The sequence below is a fragment of the Neophocaena asiaeorientalis genome, unplaced genomic scaffold (assembly GCF_003031525.2).
Source record: "Neophocaena asiaeorientalis asiaeorientalis breed wild unplaced genomic scaffold, Neophocaena_asiaeorientalis_V1.1 scaffold32, whole genome shotgun sequence".
Lineage (NCBI taxonomy): Eukaryota > Metazoa > Chordata > Mammalia > Artiodactyla > Phocoenidae > Neophocaena > Neophocaena asiaeorientalis.
In genome coordinates this window covers 1,265,337-1,274,411 of record NW_020185327.1, presented here as the reverse complement: position 1 = coordinate 1,274,411, position 9,075 = coordinate 1,265,337, and the positions used below count along the sequence as shown (strand labels likewise).

The 9,075-nt window shown below is 40.2% G+C and overlaps 1 non-coding gene across 1 annotated transcript; it reads right to left on the bottom strand.

Moving 5' to 3' along the window:
- Positions 1-3,236: 3,236 nt before the first annotated feature.
- On the bottom strand, positions 3,237-3,309 carry TRNAG-GCC (transfer RNA glycine (anticodon GCC)). Its single transcript has one exon. It is a non-coding gene; the product is annotated as a tRNA-Gly (tRNA).
- Positions 3,310-9,075: the final 5,766 nt, after the last annotated feature.

Sequence of the window (9,075 nt, the reverse complement as noted above, 5' to 3'; positions counted from 1 at the left end):
AGTAATTTGACGTTGAAAGCTTTCGTGAGATTACACACTGCTCCGTGGAAATGACTCTTAAAGTGTGAATTGGCTTCCCTCCGTCTCGATTCTTGTATCGGAGCTCCTGCTAGTGGGGGTGTCGTGTGTTGAGGGACCTGTGAGATCCTACACCTGATGGTCGGGGGCTTAGATGTTGTGGTTGGAGACACCCAGCTAAAACAAAGCCCCGTGTAGACTCCTCTGTGGAGTGCAGGGAAGGCAGCGGACTGTAGTCTGAAGGAGTAGCGATGACAAGGAGGATGTGGCTCCCGGTTGGATCTAGAAAAGGGGACATCTTTGGGGCGAAAGCCCAAGCGGCCTTTTGAAAATGAATGGGTGATGATGAAAGAGCATTCCAGAGAAGATTGCGTGGAGCAAGGGCTCAAGAGGAAGTGGGTATCATACTGGGAGTACAATGAAGAGAGCAGTCTAACTGAAATGGGGAAAGAAAGAAAAAAAAAAGGACAAGTGAAAAGTAAGGTTCAATAAATAGGATGGAGAATTGTAATTTTTTTTTTTTTTTTTTTTGCCGTACGCGGTCCTCTCAGTGTTGTGGCCTCTACCGTTGCAGAGCACAGGCTCCAGACGCGCAGGTTCAGCGGCTATGGCTCACGGGCCCAGCCGCTCCGCGGCATGTGCGATCTTCCCGGATCGGGGCACGAACCCATGTGCCCTGCATCGGCAGGCGGACTCTCAACCACTGCGCCCCCAGGGAAGCCCGAGCCACAGCTATTGAAGCCCACATGCCTAGAACCCGTGCTCTGCAACAAGAGAAGCCACCGCATTGAGAAGCCCGCAACGAAGAGTAGGCCCCGCTCACCACAACTAGAGAAAGCCCGTGCACAGCAACGAAGTCCCAACACAGCCAAAAATAAATAAATAAATAAAAAGACAGTGGTAAGAACAGACGTGGAGAGGGGGCGATAGGTAATTTGGAGGAGGAGTTTGGTTCAAGCGTGGGGGGCAGAAAAGTGGGGTAAAACTTCAACCAATAGGTAGGGTCAAAAGAGTAGTTTCTAATTATTTACATCCACAAATATTTCAGTATTTCTAAAAGATAATCTTTTTTTAATATAACCTCAAGGCCATTATCACACTTGAAAAATCAACAGTACAGTCGTCCCTCGGTATCCATGGGGGATTGGTTCCAGAACCTGCAGCAGATACCAAAATTCACATGTGCTCAAGTCCCACAGTCAGCCCTCTGAATCCAAGGTTCCACATCTGTGGATTTAACCAACCTCAGATCGTATACTACTGTATGTATTTACTGAAAAAAATCCATGTGTAAATGGACCCACGCAGTTCAACTGTAATAACTAGTATTATCACCACCCTGTCAATCTTCAAATTTCCCTAATTATCTCATAATTTTTTTGCTACCAGATGGATTGAGGTATAATTAGTATACCATACAGTTCACCCATTTAAAGTAATGCATTCAAGGGGTTGCACAGTCATCACCACAGTACAGTTTAGAACATTTTCATCACTCCAGAAAGAAACCCTATGCTCATTAGTAGTCACCACCCAGCCCTAGGCAACCACTAATCAACTTTCTGTCTATAGACTGGCCTATTCTGAACATTTTATGTAAATGGAATCATGCAGTATATGACTGGCTTCTTTCACTTAAGCATGTTTTGAAGGTTCATCTATACTGTAGCATGTAACATTACTTCATTCCTTTTTATCGTCAAATAGAATTCTATTTTATATATATATGTGCCACATTTTGTTTATCCATTCATTAGCTGATGGACATTAAGTTGTTTCAAACCACTTTTTTGGCTATTATACATAATGGCATTCTGAACATTCTATTACAAGATTTTGTGTGGACATGACATAAATTGTAGCAATGTTTTCTTAGGTCAGTCTCCCAAGGCAACAGAAATAAAAGCAAAAATAAGCAAATGGGACCTAATCAAATGTAAAAGCTTTTTGCACAGCAAAGGAAACCATAAACAAAACAAGAAGACGACCTATGGAGTGGAGAAAATATTTGCAAACCATGCAGCCGACAAGGGCTTAATTTCCAAAATATACAAACAGCTTATACAATTCAATAACAAACAAAGAACCCGATCAAAAAATGAGCAGAAGACCTAAATAGACATTTCTCCAAAGAAGACATACAGATGGCCAAGAGGTACATGATAAGATGCTCAGTATCACTAATTATTAGAGAAATGCAAATCAAAACTACAATGAGGTGTATCACCTCACACTGGTCAGAATGGTCATCATAAAAAGTCTACAAATAATAAATGCTGGAGAGGGTATGGAGAAAAGGGAACCCTCCTACACTGTTAGTGGGAATGTAAATTGGTGCAGCCACTATGGAGAACAGTATGGAGGTTCCTCAGAAAACTAAAAATAGAACTACCATATGACTCAGCAATCCCACTCCTGGGCATATACTTGGAGAAAACTCTAATTCAAAAAGATACTTTCACCCCAATGTTCATTGCAGCACTATTTACAATAGCCAACATGGAAGCAACCTAAATGTCCATCAACAGATGAATAGATAAAGACAATAAAAAAGAATGAAATAATTCCATTTGCAGCAACATGGATGGGATGGACCTAGACATTCTCATACTAAGTAAAGCAAGTCAGAGAAAGACAAATCACATATGGTATCACCTATATGTGCAATCTAAAATATGATACAAATGAACTTATTTACAAAACAGAAACAGACTCACATAGAAAACAAACTTATGGTTACCAAAGGGGAAAGGGAGTTGGGGAGGGATAAATTAGGAGTTTAAGATTATCAGATACAAACTACTGTATATAAAATATAAAAACAGCATGGTCCTATTGTATAGCACAGGGAACTATATTCAATATCCTGTAATAAACTGTAATGGAAAAGAATATATATAAAACTAAATCAGTTTGCTGTACACTAGAAACTAACACAATGTCGTAAATCAACTATACTTCAATAAAAAACTAAAATGTTTCCCAACCAGTGATCGAACCCATGCCCCCTGCATAGGAAGCTCAGCGTCTTAACCACTGGACCGCCAGGGAAGTTCCCCACTGTGGTTTTGATTTTCATTCACCTAATGACTAGTGATGTCTTTTCATATGCTTATTTGCCAACTTGGATCTCTCATCAGAGAAATGTCTATTCAGATCTTTGTCCATTTTTTAATTGTGTTATCTTTTTCTTGGCCAGGCAGCTTGCGGAATACTAGTTCCCCAGTCAGGGATTGAACCTGGGCCCCCTGCAGTGGCAGTGCGGAGTCCTAACCACTGGACCACCAGGGAATGTCCGTGTTGTCGTTTTTATTATTGAGTTGTAAAAATTCTTTATATATTCTCAATTTAAGTCCTTTATCATATATATGATTTGCAAATATTTTCTCCCATTCAGTGGGTCGCCTTTTCACTTTCTTGATAATGCCCTTCAAAGCACAAAAGTTTTTAATTTTGATGTCCAATTTATTTTTTTTTCTTTGTCGCTTTGTATTTGGTATCTAAGAAACCATTGTATAATCCTACATTTTCTTCCTAGAGTCTTACACTTTGGGCTCTTACTTTAGGCACTGACCCATTTTGAGTCCATTTTTATATATGGTATAAAGCAGGGGTCCAACTTCATTCTTTTGCATGTACCTATTCAGTTGTCCCAGCACCATTTGTTAAAAAACCTATTCTTCCTCCATTGAATTGTCTTGGCACCCTTATCAAAAACCAGTTGGCCATAAATGTGTGGGTTTATTTCTGGACTGTAAATTCTATTCCACTGACATGCGTATTCTTATGCCAGTATTACACTGTTTTGATTACTGTAGGTTTGTAGTAATTTTTTGAAATTGGACAATGTAAGCCCTTCAACTTTATTTTTCTTTGGATTGTTTTGGCTATTTGGGATTCCTTGATTTTCCATATGAATTTTGCTATCAGCCTGTCCATTTCTGAAAAACAAAAGGCAGTCTTAATTTTGGTAAGAATTGCATTGACTCTGTAGAGCAGTTTGGAGAGTATTGCCACTTAATATTGAGTCTTCTGATTCATGAGCATGGAATATCTTTCCATTTATTTAGATCATTTTTATTACTTTCATCAATGTGTAGTTTTCATAGTACAACTTCTGCAATTCATTTGCAGAATATCTCTTCCTGTATTTTTTGATGCTATTATAAATGGAATTGTTTTCTTAATTTCATTTTCAGAATGTTCATTGCAAGTGTGTAGAAATATAATTAACTTTTGCATATCGATCTTGTATCCTGCAACCTTGCTGAACTCATTTATTAGTTTTGCAGTGGCTTCCTTGGCATTTTCTGTATACAAAATCATGTCATCTGCAAATAGGGATTCTTTCTGATTCTTCCTTTCCAAACTGGATCCCTTTTATTTCACTTTCTTGTCTAATTTTCCAGCTAGAACCTCTGGTACAATGTTGAACAGAAGTGGTGAGAGTGGACATCCTTGTCTTATTCACGAACCTAGGGGGAAAACATTCAGTCTTTCACTATTAAATATGATGTTAGCTGTGGGTTTTTCATATATGGCCATTATCAGATTGAGGATGGTCTCTTTTCTTCCTAGTTTGTCAAGTATTTTATCATTATCCTTAAAGACTTTTGGATCTTAACAAGTCCATTTTCTGTGTCTATTTTGATGATCATGTGGTTTTTGTCCTTTATTAAGTATTGTGTATTACATTGATTTTCAAAAGTCAAAAAAAAAAAAAAAAAGTCAAAACAACCTAGGATAAGTTTGTGGGATAAATCCCACTTGGTCATGGTATGTAATCCTTTTAATATGTTGCTGAATTTTTATTTGCTAGTATGTTGTTGAAGACTTTTGCATCTATATTCATAAGACGTATTGGTCTCTAATTTTCTTGTGATGTCTTTGTTTTTGGTACCAGGGTAATACTGGCCACACAGAATGAGTTGAGCTGGGGAGTATTCCCTCCTTATTTTTTTAGAAGAGTTTATAAAATATTGCTATTTATTCTTTTTTAAATGTTTCATAAAATTCACTAGTGAAGCTGTCTGGGCCTTAGCTTTTCTTTGCAGGTAGTTTTGTTTTGTTATTTTATTACTAATTCAATCTCTTTACTTGTTATGTCTGTTCAGATTTTCTATTTCCTCTTAAATTTCAATTTCAATAGTTTGTGTCCTTCTAGGAATGTATCTGTCTCATCTAAATTATCTAATTTGTTGGCATTCAGTTGTTCATAAAGTTCTCTTATGATCCTTTTTATTTCTGTAGGGTTGGTATTAATGTACCTGTGTGTTTTGTTTTGTTTTTTAACAGTTTGTTCAAATCAGGATCCAAAAACAATGCCAATACACCGCATTTGACTTATTTGTCTTCTCAGGTCTTTTTTATTTTCTTAAATATTTATTTATTTATTTATTGGTCTTAGTTGCAGCATGCAGGATCTTTAGTTGGGGCATGTGAACTCTTAGTTGCAGCATGCATGCAGGATCTAGTTCCCTGACCAGGGATGGAACCTGGGCCGCCTGCATTTGGGCACTCAGAGTCTTACCCACTGGACCACCAGGGAAGTCCCTCTCAGGTCTTTTTAATATGTAGATTTCCCCCCCTCAATCTTACTTTTTCTTGGTACTTATTTACTGAAGAAGCCAAGTTATTTGTCCTGTTGGTTTCCCACATTCTAGATTTTTCTGATTATATTCCTGGAAGTCTGTAACATATTCTTCTACCTCCTAGATATTTGATAGTGATGTATGCTTTATTCTTTTTTTTTTTTTAATATTTATTTATTTATTTGGCTGCTCCAGGTCTTAGTTGCGGCATGTGGGATCTTGTTCCCCAACCAAGGATTGAACCCAGGCCCCCTGCTTTGGGAGCGCAGAGTCTTAACCACTGGACCACCACGGAAGTCCCCTATGCTTTATCCTGATTCAGATTTGAATTTCTTGGTAACTACTTCATACATCCAAATCATGAGGCACATCACTGCCAATAGTCTCTTTTTGTGACGTTGGCAGTCATGGGTGACCATTGCCTACGTTCGTTATCACATTTGGAATAGTCCGATTGAAGACAGAGTAAGGAAGGCAAAATAAGGGAGCACCTGTTGATCCGGAGTATGTGGGATCATTTGGAAGTTCTCTTTTGATGTTCATGAGCACGACATTCTACACTGTTTTTAGAACCTTGGAGTCAGGAGATGAGATCTACTCCCAGCTCTGCCACAAACTGGCTGAGCTTCCTTAGCAAGTCATCTTACCTCTTCAGGCCTCAGTTTTCCTATCTATATAATGGGGCCATAAACTGTATAGGACCGCTCAGGTTTCTTGCTATTCTCACATTCTCTGACTAAACACTTAAGTAGTGGACTTAATCTCTACCAAATATCATTTGGGTGGGTTAAAAAGGATCTGCTGACATTATATTATTCTTCCCCTCTCATACCAAGCATGTTCATTTCAAAGCCAGACTTCAGAGACTTCCCTGGCTGTCCAGTGGTTAAGACTCTGTGCTTCCACTGCAGGGGGCCTGGGTTCGACCCTCGGCTGGGGAACTAAGATCCTGCATGCCACTCAGTGTAGCCAACAAAACAAAACAAAACAAAAAGCCAGTGTTCATTGGGACTTCCCTGGTGGTCCAGTGGTTAAGAATCCATCTTGCAATGCAGGGGACCCCAGTTCGAATCCTGGTCCATGAACTAAGATCCCACATGCCACCAGGCAACTAAGCCCGTGCACCACAACGAAAGATCCCGCGTGCCACAACTGATGAGCCGGAGTTCATCAATCATTAAATCCAGTCCTGTACCTAACAAAGTTGGTTATAAACGTTGTGAGAACAGGGAGATGATGCCGAAAGCCTCAGCTCCTGGATTTTAGTTCTGGCTCTCAGCTGGTCGCATTCTCTCTCAGGGTCCCATCACAGAGGAAAAGATTGCACTAGTGGTCTCTGAAGCCCTACAAGCTGTATGACTGCAAGTCTTCTCTTGATTTTTTTCCCCACAGTTTTGAGGATGACGTTTTTATTAATATCTTCAGCCCTACCTGTTTTTGTCTGCTTTCTGGTATGTTTTACTTAGCAACTGGTTGATAGGTGCCTAGACATCAGCACATGTAGGCAGTTCAGCTTGGGCATAGAAAACTTTCTGGAAGCAAACACATCAAAATATTAGCAAGTGATTATCTCTGGGCAGTAAAATTATTGCTCGCTTTTTTAAACATATGACTGTATTCTTCATTTTATTGTATAAACATGTATTTTTGTAAATTTTAGAAAGTCATTCTTAAAGGATTTGATAGCATGCCCTAACAAACAGAAATCACTAAACTCTGGGTGAGAAGATTTCTTTCTCTTTCCTATGACTCAGTTAGGCAGTATCTTCCAGCCTAGGTTAGCCTAAATACTTTAGTAATAGCTACTTACATCTAATTAGATAGCTTTACTTAATCTTCTTCAATAATCTCAGTGAAAAAGAAAGTATCTTATGCCTCCAGAAATTAAAATTCAGGAAGAACAGCAGCAATATATACTATCCACACGGGTGTCATATCCCAGACAGAATCTGGATTTGCACTACTTGGGGAAGAGTAGTCTCTTTGCTAGAGAAGTGCTGTGTTTTATAGAAATGTGTAGGCAAAGACGGGGTGTGTCTTTTGTATGGATGAAAACAGGAGATTAGAAACAACTTTGCTCAATCATGTTGGTAACCCCTCCCTGGGGTGCAATTACGCTCATTACTTGACCAACCAGTAAAGCATCACCCACTGAAGGAGGCAATGCCGGTGTCTGGCTTACCTCTCATGGGTTTCCTCACCTGGCAATGTGTTCTGCTGCCAGTGTCCCCTCTTGAAACACATAGCGGCAGCTACTAGAGAACTGGTAGAATCAGGGGTGCCCTCATAGCTGTCAACTCACTGTGTGAGCCAGACAAGTCACGTAGCCTAGTCCCAAGCACCAAAGTCACTTCATCTTTAATGGAGAGGATACTTCTAGTTTCCAAAGTTGTCACAACTAGTGCAGTTGATATTACAAAAGCCCACTTCTCTGGGAATTCCCTGGCGTTCCAGAGGTTAGGACTCGGCGCTTTCACTGAAGGGGCCCATGTTCGATCCCTGGTGGGGGAACTAAGATCCTGCAAGCTGTGTGTGACACAGCCACAAAACAAAGCAAAATAAAATAAAAACCCACTTCTCAGTAACAAAGGCAGGATGAAAGTCTGTGTTCTAACCCTGACAAGCATGACAAATCCAGGTGGTCCTATGGGCAGCTCTGATGCAAAACAAATGATCGAATAGTCCTTTGAACATTCCCTGTCACCCAGTGTGTCAAAACCTGGATCTGTTTAGGCTTTTTGAAGATCATTCCTCACACCTTTGTAGGGACAAAGAGCAAACTCCAAAAAGTAACCCCACATAGAGTTTTAGTTTTAGGATTTCCTTCTGAACTGCCATCCATGCAGTTTACAGATCAACTGTTGTGCCAGTGCCCAATCTACCCACCCAAATGCAAAGAACCGTGTGGAGGCATCCACAATCCAGGGAAGGGGCAATCTTCTTTCATTTATACATCATCCAATACCCTGTCCTTAGCCAGAACCTGACGTGCCCCGCCGGGTAAGCATAGCTGGAAAGATACAAGTTTTACACTCAAGGAAGTCAGATTAGTATGGAAAACAGAAATCACTAGACTATACAGTTATTACAATGATGAAACAAAAAACAGAGCATTGGACTTCCCTGGTGGCACAGCGGTTAAGAATCCTCCTGCCAATGCAGGGGACACGGGTTCAAGCCCTGGTCCGGGAAGATCCCACATGCCACGGAAAAACTAAGCCTGTGTGCCACAACTACTGAGCCTGCGCTCTAGAGCCCGTGAGCCACAACTGCTGAGCCTGTGTGCCTAGAGCCCGTGCTCCACAACAAGAGAAGCCCCCGCTCGCCACAACTAGAGAAAAGCCCGTGCGCAGCAACGAAGACCCAACGCAGCCAAAAATAAATAAATTAATAATAAATAAAATTTAAAAAAAAAAGCAGGGCACTTAGCAGGTATGGGTGGGTCAAAGCAAGATGAGGAGGAATA